Source organism: Rana temporaria, chromosome 1 (assembly GCF_905171775.1).
Source record: "Rana temporaria chromosome 1, aRanTem1.1, whole genome shotgun sequence".
NCBI classification, from domain to species: Eukaryota; Metazoa; Chordata; class Amphibia; order Anura; family Ranidae; genus Rana; species Rana temporaria.
Genome location: NC_053489.1, coordinates 166,760,289 through 166,774,521, shown reverse-complemented (window position 1 = coordinate 166,774,521; position 14,233 = coordinate 166,760,289). Strand labels below are relative to the sequence as shown.

Genomic DNA, 14,233 nt, shown 5'->3' with positions numbered 1-14,233 from the left:
ATCTTTCACATTCTACAAAAAATACAAAAACAATTGGGCTAACTTTACCGTTTCGTTTTTTAAAGCAGTGCTCCAGTCGGTTTTAAGTTTATTAAAACAAGTCACCAGCTCCAAAAAGTGTAGCCGATGACTTTATAAGCTCTCACCTGTCCCGCGTTCCTATAATGGGCGGCCGCCCAAAGCCTCGCTCCTCTCCCCGGCATTGCAAGTGTGGGCACCGGGCTGTGACAGCTTGTGGCTTCACAGCCAGGTACACACTGCGCATGTGCGAGTCACGCTGCACCTTCTCAATGATGTGTCCCAGAAGATTATAGGGAGGGGGAGCGGAGGAGTCACCTAGGCAGCGCGAGCAAAAGTGGGAGCTAGGAAACTGTCAAAAACTAGGTACCCACTACCCCCCCCCCCAAAAAAAAAAAACAACGTGCCAAAATGTGGCATGTCAGGGGGCGGGGAGTGCTTAAAGCAGAAGTTCCACTGTTGGGTGGAACTCCGCTTTGATTGAAGTATGTTTTTTCCTAAAAAATTGATTTTGAAAGACTGCTGTGCAAATAGTGTGACCTCATTTACAGGTGGACGTTTATCCTTTTGATCTAAAACAGGGGTCTCCAAACTTTTCAAACAAAGGGCCAGTTTATTGTTCTTTAGCTTTTAGAAAGGCCGGATTGTGGCCAGCGGGGGGCAGAAAAAGTCCCGGGCCCAGCATTGGTGAGAATAAATATGGCCTCATAGTTTGCAAACAGTAGGATAAGGTGTAGTGCCCCTATTAGTAAGAGTAATTGTATCTCTTCATTGGTATCAGTGGAAGTAAAAGTGCCCCCTTGTTGGAGTCAGTGGGAAGAATAGTGCCTCATATCAGTGGGAGGAATAAAGCCCTGAGGGCCGGATAAAGGCTAGCAAAGGGCCGCATCTGGCCCTCGGGCCACAGTTTGGAGACCCCTGATCTAAAAGAAACAAGGTTTTTCAGTTTTTTGGGGGGGGGGGGGTGACAGCTCTGCTCTTGTTTAACATGAATCCAGGAAAAGTTGTATTAATATTGTGAGGGGGGGGGGGGGTGAAATCGCAAAAACAACAACGATTAATCGTGCAGCTAAAAATGTATTGGGAAAAAAACAGCCTTCATAAACAAGAAACCACATCACAGACTACAGTAATAGCATGCAGTGAGATTACACTGCAATATTTTAAAATGCTACCTAACCCACGTACAAAATTCCTCTTACTATGAGCACTGCTAGTGTACAAGAACACGAGATCACACTTGTATTTCAGGTGAGACTTTGGGAGATGGATAGATATATATTATACACACACACAAAGTTAGAGGTTCATTTTGGTCTCTTCATGTTTAAGAGTTGATCATCTTATGTAGTCTGAAGCATCTTAGCTAGTACTTCAAAGAACATATAGAAGATTAGACTCCGGATTCTGCAGAGCTGCAGGCAGAAACAATGTTGTGGGCCTCGGGCTGTACAGTGTGGTAGGGGTTTGAGAATACCAAGAGTAGCTAGAGAGAATTACAAACATTTAGGTTCCATTCACATATGTGGGGCCACGGCAGACAGCATGGGGTCCGGTGCGTCCCTGTTCTTCAATTCAGGTCCGATCTTTTTCCTGAATTTACACCTGAAGCAGACCAGAAGACACACAGGAGCCTTCTTCAATGTGGACCGCGGCCGCCCCCAAGCTGTGTGAACCAGCTCCATTGAGAGGCGGTCACACTCTCCTGTCATGCTAATTGGATGCAGGGAAACAGCATCTTCAACATTTATTTTTTCTGTCCACAGCATGAAAGAGTATCTTGTTCTTTTGCATTGCTTCCTTTGTGTGAAAAACTTGGTGATCCAGCCAGTGCCTCATCTTTTCTTATCTCAAACTGACCACACCAGGCATAGTCACATCCATTACAGTATGATCAGTTTGCGTTCTACTTGGAAGTACTGGCAGATGCAGCTCCCCACTCCCGCAGCTATTCACTGGGAAGATCAGTGTACCGCTCTCCCTCTGCCGACATACCCCCCTGCAGAGATCTTCAATAGAAGAACAGTGCATTGCTGTTGCCACGTCCCCATCCCCACATCTGTAAGCACCCTATGCAGAACAGAGCAGAAGTCATGCAATTACAAAAAAAAAAAAAAAAAAAGTATTACACATACTGTACTTTAATGTGATGTCTGCAAGTTTGTTTTCGATTTACTTTCACCAGATGATCCCCATTGCACTCCAGATGGAGAATGGAGACACCGTTGGACAGCAGCATTGTCAGACTGGGAGAGGGTAGTGTTAGACTAGCAGATTTAGATGGACTGGACTAACAAATTGAAGCTGAACTCTAGCTAACACTTTATAAGCAGTTACAGTAAACAGTTTTTTTCCCCCCCATTTTGGAATAAGGGTTTTACATAAATGGATAAAAGCAGATCATAAGTAGCCCTATAAAAGTGTCAATATGGTTTGTTTTAACCCTCTGTCATTTTTTGCCAAACAGCTTGGACTCTTAAGCCTTGTATACACGATCGGATTTTCTGCGGACAAAGCATAGGACTTTTGTCCGAAGGGCTTTGGCCATGAACTTGTTGGCCAACAAACACGAAACCATGGCTTTTCAGTTCTTTAGCGCCACCCTTTGGGCACCTTCTGCTAATGTTTTGTTAGGCGAGTATTGCTTCAGGAGCAATGCGTGTTTGCACTTTGGACTTTTGTCCGACGGACTTGTTTACACACAAAAATCTGAAAATCCGACAACACACAATTGTAGTCGGAACATTTTAAAGCCTGCTATCCGATGGAGCATACGAAAACGGTCCGATTTTCTGACAACAGCCTGTCATCACACAATTCCTGTCGGAAAATCTGATTGTGTGTACGAGGCTTTAGGCTCCATTCACACTTGACACTTTGGAATTGCGGCAGAATTTCTGCGATTCTGCCCGCGATATCAAAATGCACCACAATCTCAAAAAACACAGGTGTCATTATTTTCAAATTGCATCAACTGAAGCTTGTCACCCAAAAGAAGCTCCTGATCCTTTTTGGGCAACACGTGGCACTCACAGCAAAACCCCACTGCATTTGATGTGCCATTGAAAAAATAATGGGAACCGAGTATTGCGGTTGCAGCGAGTTTTGAGATTGCGGGCAGACTCGCAGCAATTTGCTCGATGCCAAAACACTGAGTATAAGTCGCGTAAAGGGAGTTGAAAAATAACAGACTTCCTCTCCTAGAGTAGCTACACTCAATCCACTGTACCTATGGAAAAGCAGCATCAACACCTAGGCTGCTCTCCTGATGTAGACTACAAAACACAACTTCTGCTCTTCATCCCTCATTACATTGAGGTGGGGTAGTTTGTAGATGAGAGCTTGCAATGCAGATAACATTGCTTGCTTGTGATTTCAGTTCAGCTCATAGAAAGTGACAAGGGCACTGAATTTCTGGAATGATCCCAAAAAAAAAAAAAAAAAAATTCTGAATGAAAACTAATGAAATCTGCAATACATTACAGTTTTGATTTTCGGGTTAAAGTGGAGGTTCACCCGGAAATGTTAATTTTTAACATTAGATTGATGCTTATTTTGTCAAGGGGAATCGGCTAGTTTTTTTAAAATCGAAGCTGTACTTACCGTTTTAGAGAGCGATCTTCTCCGCCGCTTCCGGGTATGGGCTGCGGAACTGGGCATTCCTATTTGATTGACAGTCTTCCGACAGGCTTCCGACGGTCGCATCTATCGCGTCACGATTTTCCGAAAGTAGACGAACGTCGGTGTGCAGGCGCCGTATAGAGCCGCACCGACGTTCGGCTTCTTTCGGCTACACGTGATGCGATGTATGCGACTGTCGGAAGACTGTCAAATAGGAACGCCCAGTCCCGAAGACCATACCCGGAAACGGCGGAGAATATAGCTCTCTAAAAACGGTAAGTACTGCTTAGTTTTTAAAAAAAATACCTGATTCCCCTCGACAAAATGAGCATCAATCTAATGTTAAAAAAAAAAATTCGGGTGAACTCCCGCTTTAAAGTGGTTGTAACCCCTAATTTACAACCTTATGCTATAATAAGGTTTACCTGTAGCCAACAAGTATTTCTCCTACACCTGCACGGTTTAGGAGATATCCCCTGACATCGGCACATGCGCACTGGGGAAAACTGAAGCAATGTCACCTATGTGCCATTGCTGCAGTCTCCGCGCAGTTACCGGTGGCTCCCGTGCGCATGGCGGTAGTGACGTCGTCACGGCTCCGGCCAACCACAGCGCTGGAGCCGCGATACCCAGAAGAAATTTAGGACGACATGTCGGCGGCCGGAGGGGTAGACGAGGACCGTTGCGGGGGCTTCCATCTGAGGTAAGTAATACATAATAAGCTAGTATGCTATGCATACTAGCTCATTATGCTTTTGCCTTGCAGGTTTCCCCATCCCCCCTCAATTTTTTTTTTTTTTTTTTAAGAGGGTTTACTTCCGTTTTAAATATACGTTAAAAACATGCTGCTATGCAAAAGAACAAATGTGAATCCAGTCTACAAAATGTATTGACTTTAGATCATTTGCAACTATTTAAGGAGTTCATCATTATGATGTAAACACTCTGATAAACAGGATTTTATTTGTGAATATTCCTCCACTTCTCTTTATGTATATGTGTTCTTTTTACTACTAACCACAGAACAAAAATATGCAGTTCAAATGAGAATAAAGACTACATCGAACAGACCAATGAAAAAAAGGTTTCAGGTTCAAGTCATTTGAAAACACGTATAAAGCCAGCCAGGGTTCAGTCACAGCTACTGTTTCCATCGAGCCATTGAAATTAAACACAAGAAGTGTGATTTCTGTTCTAAGTGAAAATGAATTCAGCTTCATACATTGACAAGACACATTTTCATTAATGTTTCCACAAACTCTAATCCAGTCATTGCCATAAGGCCTGCAGACCCAGCCCGCTTAACACTAACCGCATCTTTGATTGCACAACTCTTTGTTTAAACTTACTGTATGCCTCTTCAGCTCGTAAATCTAGATAATTGATACTGTGTAAATGCTTCAAAATTCAAATAAATAAAAAAAAAATACATACATATTTTCCTTTTTTATATCTTTTTAGCAGGTTTATACACAGGACTCCATATACAGCTTATAAACTATTCTGAGCAATTGGAAACAGGCTTGGAACAGTTTATTTTAACTTAATGCAATCCCTGCGAGAAGGAGAAAAAACAAATCCCTCTACTTGTTGTGGTCGAACCCCTCCCCTCCCCCCCATCTGCAGCATATTGCTCCCTCTTCCTCACAGGAGACACTAAAAAGCAGCAGCAGCCATTGGCTCCTGCTGCCGTCAGTCAAATCCTGTCTCGGCAGCACACCTGAATAGGTGCCCTATAGCACACAGGGAGGGGGAGGACCTTTCCCTTTTAATCTGCATCTCTGTAGAATACAATGCACTATGGCAAACAGATAATGTACAGAACATATATATAAAAATTACACACACACACTTGAATATCACTTCCCCCACCATCAGTGTTCCATTGTGGAGATTACACTTCACTTCCTGTTCTATAGCCATACAGAAAGAGAGAGATCGTCCCTGCAAATTAGGGAATTCCTTGCTGACCCACAAATCCTCATTGGAAGATTTCCCCTCCAATAATTCTCTGGGAACAACCCACAATTTAGGAATTTTTTTTTTTTTTTTTTCGCCCCTGTCAATGACAAATAGAGAGGGTTAATCTCCCTAACGAAGGCACAGACACTATGAAGTGGTTGGCTATGGGCTGAATCATCTAGCCTGAGCAGAGCGGCACCCACACTATCGTAATTGGGTCGCAGAGGCAGACAGAAATAAAAACTGACAGGTGTTCTAATCCCTCTCTACGCTAAAATAAAATAATAAAAAATAAAAAAATACATACACCACACACGTTTTGCCTCTAGGTTATACTTTAACGTCACAAAGCAGGGGAGGCTAGGTAGGATTTATCAGCAATTAAAAATGTAAGCAGCATTTAATTATTTTTTGTGTGAAGTTATGCTATGTAAATTACCTTGCTATTACCTTTTGTATCACCACCCCCTGCCTTTACGAGCAGGGCCCTTCTGTATGGAATTGTACTGTCCTCCCTCTACATTGTAAAGCGCTGCGTAAACTGTTGGCGCTATATGAATCGTGAATAATTATATGATTATTGTAAATAGAACCATGAGACACATATAAAGTAGGTATTATCCCAATTTGCTGCAAAGTGGAAAAACACTTTATAATTGTGCAGTCATAATTGTAACTATGGTCACAAGAATTGTAAATGTATCAATATTATTTTCTAGGAAACAGCATGCAGGCAAAAATCATGGCCATGAGGCATAAGTAAAAAAGTAAAAGTAAAAGTAAAAAAAAAAAAAAAAAAATTAACCATCAGTTAACCACACACCTCATTGGCAGGCTAGTTACAGGGAAAAAAAAGCTTTAGGCTCCATGCACACTGGAATAAAAAAAATGTTACTTCTATAGGAGTTTTGTGTTCTGCCTGTAGAAGCAACTCCATGTTATCCTTTGTGTCCATACACATTAGGACGTTTACAGGCATATGTTTTAGAACGACGTTTAGAGGCAGAAAAACACACACACACACACACACACACACACACACCTTTCTCATTCGCGTTTCTGATTGGAGCTCACTGGTAGAAAAATAAATAAATAAATGTAAAACTCTCCTAAACTATGTACAAAAAATGCTCTATATGGAAGTTTTTTACTCCAAAAAGAACAGACTTTTTTTAAGCCCAGTGTACATGGAGCTTTAAGAATGCAGGCACTTATATAGTCTGAGAAGTAACGGGATTGAAACAGTTACATTAAACGTAGCAAAAAAACATAAGAAAAAAAAAAAACCTTAATAGAGGTTGTAAAGGTTCATTTTTTATTTTCTAAATTGGTTCCTTTAAGCTAGTGCAATGTTGGTTCACCTACCTTTTCCTTCGATTTCCCTTCTAAAATGTTTTGTTTTTCCGTTTTCTTTGCCTGAATTTCTCACTTCCTGTTCCTCCTCAGTAAGCTGTTCTGACTGACTAACCCCCAACCAGAATGGCTCGGATGATGGCGGCAGCTTACTGAGAAACAGGAAGTGAGAAATTCAGACAAATTAAAAAACATTTAGAAGGGAAATCGAAGGAAAAAGGTAAGTGAACCAACAATGCACTAGCTTAAAAACAAACCTTTACAACCCCTTTAACATGCAGAGATAAAAGAGAGCACGAGAGAGAGAGAGCACGAGAGAGAGAACGAGAGAGAGAGAGAGAACGAGAGAGAGAGAGAGAGAAAGAGAGAGAGAGAGAGAGAGAACGAGAGAGAGAGAGAGAACGAGAGAGAGAGAACACGAGAGCACGAGAGAGAGAGAGAGAACGAGAGAGAGAGAGAGAGAGAGAACGAGAGAGAGAGAGAGAGAGAGAACGAGAGAGAGAGAGAGAACGAGAGCACGAGAGAGAGAGAACGAGAGCACGAGAGAGAGAGAACGAGAGCACGAGAGAGAGAGAACGAGAGCACGAGAGAGAGAGAGAGAACACGAGAGAGAGAGAGAGAACACGAGAGAGAGAGAGAGAACACGAGAGAGAGAGAGAGAGAGAGAACACGAGAGAGAGAGAGAGAGAGAGAACACGAGAGAGAGAGAGAGAGAGAACACGAGAGAGAGAGAGAACGAGAGAGAGAGAGAGAGAGAGAACGAGAGCACGAGAGAGAGAGAGAGAGAGAACACGAGAGAGAGAGAGAGAGAGAACACGAGAGAGAGAGAGAGAGAGAACACGAGAGAGAGAGAGAGAGAGAACACGAGAGAGAGAGAGAGAGAGAGAACACGAGAGAGAGAGAGAGAGAGAGAACACGAGAGAGAGAGAGAGAGAGAGAACACGAGAGAGAGAGAGAGAGAGAGAACACGAGAGAGAGAGAGAGAGAGAGAACACGAGAGAGAGAGAGAGAGAGAGAACACGAGAGAGAGAGAGAGAGAGAGAACACGAGAGAGAGAGAGAACACGAGAGAGAGAGAGAACACGAGAGAGAGAGAGAACACGAGAGAGAGAGAGAACACGAGAGAGAGAGAGAACACGAGAGAGAGAGAGAACACGAGAGAGAGAGAGAACACGAGAGAGAGAGAGAGAGAGAGAGAGAGAGAGAGAACACGAGAGAGAGAGAGAGAGAGAGAGAGAGAGAGAGAGAGAGAGAGAGAGAGAGAGAGAGAGAGAGAGAGAGAGAGAGAGAGAGAGAGAGAGAGAGAGAGAGAGAGAGAGAGAGAGAGAGAGTCTCTAGGTGTATAATATGTAGTAATTACTCAATTCTTGGCTATGTGCACACAGATCTATGCATGCAACCTTTGGACCCAGCGTCTCTCTACACAATGACTGCTTTAGCAAGTAGAATAAAGCCATTTGTGAAATTGTTCTAGTATTAAACCCATTTGGAATACTGACTGAGGTTGCCAGCATGCTTTCAGCATGCTGTCTACAGTAAGCTGCCAAAATAACAGACCGTCTTAAAAAAAAAAAGCCACCACATCCACGATGCAAAGTTTTCCAGGCACAGCACATATGACAAACATACCATTCAGCTGCTCTAACATACTCCATCCGGCAACTCGAGAAGCTCAGTTTTAATTGAGATCCCTGATGTGACAGCAATGACAGGCAATGTGTAGCATAGAATGGATGCAACCTGAGTGACTCATTCAGTCTATAATTGGTAAATTCCTCACTTTCAATCCCATGACTATGAGCCATCCTCACAATATGGTGCAGGGAGATGAGTAAGGCGAGCACCTCCGACAACACAGAGTTAAAGCAGAAGATGAAGCCCTTCTATCTGCGTTGCTCACGGAGAAGAGCCCCATTATCATTTTTGGAATTCTACAACCATCTCTGTGACAATAAAAACGTATGTGCTGGCATGTCTCTACCATCCACAAGTACAGCTGTGTGGCCCCTCCTCCCTGCTATTACATCATAGCAGGAAATAACTCTGCTCCCGTGACACCACCAGGGCTTCCCTTATTCACTTCTACATCAGTTGTGCTGACAAAGGAAGAACAATCATTTGTTTGCATCCTCTGTTCCAACTCAGTGCTGCTCATCTCCTGCAGCCTATTTGCAACCACTTCCTGTCTACATGCACTCCACAGATGGCTGCAAGGCAATACTTAGGTCAGATATCCAAATGGCTACAATGGCGGACCATGTAAAAACGGCCACTTGTAGCCTCCATCAGAAGCTTGTAGGACAGGGTAACACACAAGAGAACTGGGGACAAGGATACCACATAGTCCAACTATATAACAGGTAGCGCCTGAACCTTCATGGCAGGATCACCAGGTCTTATTTAACCACTTGAAGACCAAGCTTTTTCTGACACTTTCAGTTTACAAGTTTAATTTTCTAGAAAACAATACGGATTTACTTTTTTTTTTTTTTTAGCAGAGACCCTAGGGAATAAAATGGCAATTGCTGCATTTTTTTAAGTCACACAGTATTTGTGCAGCAGTTTTTCAAACACAATTTTATTTAATTTATTTTATTTTTTAACACAATCCATACCCCAATTCTTTTGTATAATCTGAAAGATGTTACGCTGAAAAAATACCTAACATGTCACACTTTAAAATTGCGCACGCTCGTGGAATGTCAACAAACTGTGGTACTTCAAAATCTCCATAAGTGACGCTTTAAATGCCTTTACAATTTACCGATTTTTAATAGATTATATATACACACAATTTTTTTTCCCTCCAGTTGTGATACATTTAAAAAAAATATGTTACCTTTACTAAACAAAAAAAAATAAAAATTCTGTAGAATACAATGAACTATGACAAACAGATGGTGTACAGAACGTCCCCCAGAAACATCATTTCCTGCTTGTAGGATTGGCTCATATATTTTCCTAAGGCACAAGTCAGATTTTAAGCATCCCCACCAACAATAATGTTGGTTTTGTTTTTTGTTGAAAATATAAACTTTACATTTTAAATAAAATACTAAAAAAAAAAAAAAAAAAAAAAGGGGGTACATTCCACGGAGCATTACAATCCTACAAAAAAATACATTGCCCATGCAGTATGACGAGATACTGCAAAAGGGTTAATCATGTCTAAAGGGACGCAGACACTGCAACATTCTTCATTAGAACCCTGCAAGTGCAGCAGCTGATTGATAATTATAAAATCACTCCCACTACATTCACTTGGCACATAGACACAGACAGACAGCCATTTCCTCAGAATAACAAAACGGTAGGAATCTGCAACAATGCATTAAACTCCCTGCAATGTACATAGATCACCCAGAGGGGAATGTTTCTGTTATTCCTCCTCAACGAAACTAGAGTTACTCTTTAGATAGAAACGACTTTCTTTGGTGCCGGTGTTGTAAAAAATCCTCGGACCTGTGAAAAAAAAAAAAAAAAAAAAAAAAAAAAATCGTACCGCGTCACTCCCGGTGCTCCTACGTCAGGAGCACCGCGGATCCACAGCGCATGCACAGATGCTTTTTTTGGTCCGTGAATATCCTAGACTGGGGTAGGCGGGCAGAGGCGGATCAAGCTGAAATCAGACACTCGGGTGGGCGGGCAGAGGCGGAGCAAGAGTTTTAATGACATTATCAGCAGCACCGCCTCCAGCCCCGTCCCTAAATACACACTAGCCTGCTTGGTCCCATGCTTTTTTTGGTCCGTGAATATCATAGACTGGGGTAGGCGGGCAGAGGCGGATCAAGCAAAAAATCAGAGACTGGGATGGGCGGGCAGAGGCGGAGCCTACCCCAGTCTATGATATTCACAGACCAAAAAAAGCATGGGACCGAGCAGGCTAGTGTGTGCCGATAATGTCATTAAAACTCTTGCTCCGCCTCCGCCCGCCCGAGTCTCTGATTTTAGCTTGATCCGCCTTTGCCCGCCTACCCCAGTCTAGGATATTCACGGACCAAAAAAAAAGAAGCATATGCGCATGCGCCGTGGATCCGCGATCAGCTGTGCTCCTGACGTAGGATCACCAGAAGTGACGCGGTCCAATTTTTTTCACAGGTCCGAGGATTTTTTACAACACCGGTTCACACTGATGCGGATCTTGATGCATTACAAAAAGAGTAGAATTGCATGTCATCCAAAAACACATTGGGGTTTATTTACTAAAGGCAAATCCACCGTGAACTACAAATACACTTGGAAGTGCCGTCATTCTAAATCTGAGGGGGGAAGATATGAAAACGAGAAGATCTGAAATAGGGGGGGGGGGATAACAGGAGAAGACCTGAAATTGTGAAATTGGGGGGGGGGGGTAGAGGAGATGTGCTGATTTTGATCATCCAATCACGTGCAAGCAAAAATGCTGTTTATTATTTTCCTTGCATGCCCCCCGCGGATCTACAGCGACCGGACTTCCAATTACATTTGTAGTGCACAGTGCATTTGCCTTTAGTAAATAAACCCCATCGTTTTCAGTGATGATCCTATACATCTATGCATTGCAATTGCTATGCAGCAAAAAAAGGGTCTTGTGCGAGTTTACAGCGTTGCGGTGCGATTTTCCTCTCCATAGACATCAATGGAAACTGACATGAAATCGCATCTTGTGTTCAGATCCAGAAAAATCGCACACATTCGTCCTCAATGCACCTCTATGGTGATGGTTCACATCTCCGCTCCAAACCCAAGAAACTCGAAAAGTTTTGGCGCTCCTTTGACAACTCGTTTCGTACAGAACGCGTTTTGCGTCCCATAGAATTGCATTGGCACACATACAATATGCACATTTTTTGAAGTGGATATTGCACTCAGCAACGTCACAGAGAACAGCGTCCCCTATAGGTCAATGCTAAGATGCTGTAAGAAAACGCAGCGCTGAGGTGTGACTGCAGACTACAGTGGACTTGTGTCTTTTCCCCCAGCAGACTATGTATGAAGTGTGCACCTCTGTCCATTGAGCTTGTATGAGGGGCCAGTGGCTCGGGCGCCTCATGTGGCTGTCAGCGGTGAATGAATAGAGCGCAGGCACACCTGGAAGTGACAGGGAGGGAGGGGGCGCTTACCTGTCTGAGGTGTCTCCGGACAAAGTGTTGCGAGTCATCCCCCGGGGGGGTCCCAGCTGGGAGTCCTGTCAGAGTGAGTGCAGGGCGGAGGGACACACCTGTCAAAGTGTCTGCGGAGGAGGCTTGGACTTTTCCCGGAGTGAGTGTGAAGAAGGGGGCGGGACACACACTGCCACTGTCCGGCGGAGGGATTGCTCCGTGAAGTCTCCGCACTTGTGTCACAGCTCCGCGCACGACTCCACTCCACCTTTCTGACCCCTCACAGCCCCCATCCTTCCTCAGGGAGACTTTACTGATAAAGAGAGAAGAAAAAAATGGAACCTCCAGCGCGAGCGGGAGCAGCCTACTGAGGCGTCAACAGCCGATCGCAGATCGCCACTTGCCTTGAGCGCCCGGAACTCATCGCATGATCTGCGCTCGATTGCTTCGGTCGCGCAGAACAGGGAAGTGCGTGCTACTTGTGTTATTACATTTTTTGGGGGGACCACGTGAGGAGTGAGGCCCCGCCCCGTTCAGTGACATTCTGAAGTCTGTGTTCACAGCTACGCTATTTTTAGCCCATTGGGTTATTTGTTAACCCGATGGCGGCCGCTCGCCGGATGGATTACGTAATGACATGTGCTGCTCGGGCGGGCGGCTCTCAAGTGCCGGGCGGGATCCCTATGTGTTGTTATATACGAGTGATGGCTGAGCACGGCCGCTAACTTGTAGCCGGACAGCTGCTGGCGCGTTATTAATGAAAGTTTCATAGGCGGGCCGAGGACTTGTGATGTGTGTGATTACACCGACATGGAAGGTGTGGGGGCGGACTGGAGAAATTGGGTCATGGAATACAGGCACCACCGTCCTCATTACATCTACTGTCTGTGTGCTGCCCTCTGCCGGATACAGACTCCTACTGCAGGTCATGGACTTACACCATTCCCTCACACATATATATAGTAAAAACTTGGTTTGCGAGCATAATTCGTTCCAGAAACATGCTTGTAATCCAAAGCACTTGTATATCAAAGCATTCTTTTTACAGAGTTTAAAAGAGAAGAGAGGCACCTCTAAGTGTAGCAATAAGTTGCTAAATGCTGTACCTTCAATAAATGTAACCATATTGCTACACTTAGAGGCGCCTCTCTTCTTTTTTATACTCAGTTGTGACATGACGCTACTCTTATATCAAGACATCGCTTGTATATCAAGGCAAAATGTATTAAAACAGTTTGCTTGTCTTGCGAAACGCTCTCAAACCAAGGTTTTACTATATATATATTAGGGCTGCATCTAACGATTATATTCATAATCGATTAGTTGGTCGATTATTGTTTTGATTAATCAGTTAATAACCTTTAAAAAAAAAGTTAATTTTGCGGCAATTTGCATCTTTACATTTTTTTGGGCCAATTTGTTGTTGGGCAAATTAAAAAAACACAAATTGCCGCAAAAACACATTGGGGCAGATTCACGTACCTTTGCGCCGGGCACAGCGTATCTAAGATACGCTACGCCGCCGTAACTTATTTATTTTATTTCGAATCCTCAAAGAATTCGCGCCGTAAGTTACGGCGGCGTAAGGGCGCGGAATTCAAATGGATGTAATGGGGGCGTGTTTTATGTAAATACATCGTGACCCGACGTAAACAACGTTTTTTTTTAACCTTTAATGCGCCGTCCATGGGGGTATCCCAGTGCGCATGCTCGAAATTAAACCGGAACCAGCCAATGCTTACGACGGTGACGTCATTCTACGCAAATTCCTATTCGCGAACAACTTACGTAAACATTTCAAAATTGTACGCGGGAACGACGGCCATACTTAACATTGAGTACGCCTCAGAATAGCAGCTTTAACTATATGCCGGAAAAAGCCGAACGCAAACTACGTAAAAACAATGCGCCGGACGTACGTTCGTGGATCGCCGTAACTAGCTAATTTGCATACTCGACGCAAATTCGACGGAAACGCCACCTAGTGGACGCCAAAAAATTGCAGCTTAGATCTGACGGCGTGCTAAGATGTACGCCTGTCGGATCTAGTCGTATTTTGTTTTGTGGATAACATTTGAAATTACGCCGCGTATCAAGAGATACGCCGGCATAATTTCTTTGTGGATCTGCCCCATTACATGCTTTTCTGCAGCTTCTCCATTGAAGTATATTGAACCAAAAAAAAACAAATAGCACCGT

At 43.7% G+C, this 14,233-nt stretch overlaps 1 protein-coding gene across 4 annotated transcripts in view; it reads right to left on the bottom strand.

Annotated features, from left to right (window-relative positions):
* Positions 1-12,417, bottom strand: part of TAOK3 (TAO kinase 3) — a 371,844-nt gene extending 359,427 nt beyond the window's left edge. For 3 of the 4 annotated variants that reach the window (XM_040345730.1, XM_040345722.1, XM_040345755.1), the window contains exon 1: positions 12,056-12,417. The gene's annotated coding sequence lies outside the window, so the exon portion shown is untranslated. Of the gene's footprint in view, positions 1-8,582; positions 8,654-12,055 lie in introns of those variants that run through there. The other variant, XM_040345738.1, reaches the window with a different exon arrangement.
* Positions 12,418-14,233: the final 1,816 nt, after the last annotated feature.